The sequence below is a fragment of the Octopus sinensis genome, linkage group LG12 (assembly GCF_006345805.1).
Source record: "Octopus sinensis linkage group LG12, ASM634580v1, whole genome shotgun sequence".
In the NCBI taxonomy this organism is placed as follows: domain Eukaryota; kingdom Metazoa; phylum Mollusca; class Cephalopoda; order Octopoda; family Octopodidae; genus Octopus; species Octopus sinensis.
The window spans coordinates 7,721,799-7,724,298 of record NC_043008.1 but is presented as its reverse complement, the minus strand read 5'-3'; positions in this window follow the sequence as shown (position 1 = coordinate 7,724,298).

Sequence of the window (2,500 nt, the reverse complement as noted above, 5' to 3'; positions counted from 1 at the left end):
GAATAATACCAATGTGTTCTTCGAAACATATGTCGGAAGTATATAGATTTGAATAACACCTGATTTTAACTCCATTTCTAAATATATATATATATAAATACATGTATACATGTATAAATACATGTATACATACATATATATATGTAGACATATATGTAGGTATACATATATCTACATATGTGTGTATATGCATAAATATAAATGTATATATAATGTGTGTATAAATATATATATATATATATATATATATATATATATATGTATATATGTTATAATGGAATAATTATTCTGAAGCACTGTGTAGAATGTACTGTATACAGGATCGTGGGTTAGGCTAAAACAGTGTGAAGAGAATCAGAAGAAAACAAGTATATGAATTACTGTAGACTTACCTTGTATTCAATATTTCTAGAAAATGGGCTAATAACCCCGAAATATTGAAAACAAGGTAAATCAACTTTAATTTACATATTTGTCTTCTTGTGATTTACCTTGCATTTACTTCGCACTGTTTTGACCTTAACGACGATCCATAATTCAATATATATATAGAGAGAGAGGGTAGATGAAACCTTAGCGACTGAAGAAGGGGTTTTTTCGTTGTGTTAATTGTCCTTTATTCCATTTTTTGTTGTTTTTAAAAAAATGTCCAGTTCCTTTGGTTTGTGACTATGTTTTCGTTTCTCTTTGTGTTCGACGTCCCTTTGGTGTCCTGTACTCATATATGCGTGTATATGTACATGTAGAGGTAGGTACGTACATATATGTTTATATATATGCATATGTTTTATTTCATTATTAATATATATATATATAGTATATATATATATATATATATATATATATATATATATATATATATACACATAGTGATTGTCCGTAGACCTTTGCTGACCCATCATATCTTAGAGATAGCATTCATCCGCAGTTAAACATGGATTTTCTATTAGAACATATTTTATTGGAATATCTTTTGTCGGTATAGTATTAAGATATTCATGTCATACTTTAAATCAAGAGTACCAAATTCCATCGTATATCTTTGTACGTCATCATAATTTTAACATCAATCACTTCCTGCGTTTGTCCTCTCCTTCATATTAATGAAGCAATTATGGAAAGTATATTGACGTAGTTGAACACAATTAAACATTAGAAATATTAACACTTCTCTTTAATGTCTTCATTTCAAAATATTTATGAAGGTGACAATGTTTTTAGCTGATACGCTAAATTCTAGAACAAATCAACAGCTTCCTAATATACGCATGCATATGATTAAATAGACATTTCACAGCTATATAGACTGGTAAGCAGACACAACGAGATAACATCATCAATAAATAGAAAGCAGGTCTTATCTGTCATGTTCATAAAATGTATTTAACGCATCTTGATATTTATTTTAGCACTTTGAAGTATGGAGCAGAGAATGCTATTTCGCATACATAAACGTATGTCCAATTTCTACAAGTGTCATCGCAATAGAATATATTATAGTTCTGTGGAGGCGCAATAGCCCAGTGGTTAGGGCAGCGGACTCGCGGTCAGAGGATCGCGGTTTCGATTCCCAGACCGGGCGTTGTGAGTGTTTATTGAGCGAAAAACACCTAAAGCTCCACGAGGCTCCGGCAGGGGATGGTGGTGATCCCTGCTGTACTCTTTCACCACAACTTTCTCTCACTCTTACTTCCTGTTTCTGTTGTACCTGTATTTCAAAGGGCCGGCTTTGTCACTCTCTGTGTCACGCTGAATATCCCCGAGAACTACGTTAAGGGTACACGTATCTGTGGAGTGCTCAGCCACTTACAAGTTAATTTCACGAGCAGGCTGTTCCGTTGATTCGGATCAACCGGAACCCTCGTCGTCGTAACCGACGGAGTGCTTCCACATTCCATTATAGTTCTAATATCTGAACACCCAACAGATATCTTTAAAGAGTTTAGTCCATAATTGGTCACTTTAGTCAAATATTTTAAATGTATAAACTTGCAGAGTGATACCCAGCATGGCTTTCGACCAGGTAGGAGCTGCCTGGCCCAGCTCTTACAACATTGTGTGTGTGTGTGTGTGTGAATGTATGTATGAATGTAGGTATATAAGGCGGTGAGCTGGCAGAAACGTTAGCACACCGGATGAAATGCTTAGCGGTATTTCGTCTGTCGTTACGTTGTGAGTTCAAATTCCGCCGAGGTTGACTTTGCCTTTCATCCTTTCGGGGTCGATAAATTAAGTACCGGTTCCGCACTGAGGTCGATATAATCGACTTAATACCGTTGTCTGTCCTTGTTTGTCCTCTCTATGTTTATCCCCTTGTGGGTAATAAAGAAATAGGTATGTATGAATGTAGGTATAGATAACTAAATAGATAGATAGATAGATAGATAGATAGATAGATAGATAGATAGATGATGATGATCATGACATGCATTACTATCTATCCGGCTATGATTTGCGACGGCTACTACAAGATAGACAACTTTGTGGGGATTGTGTGAGC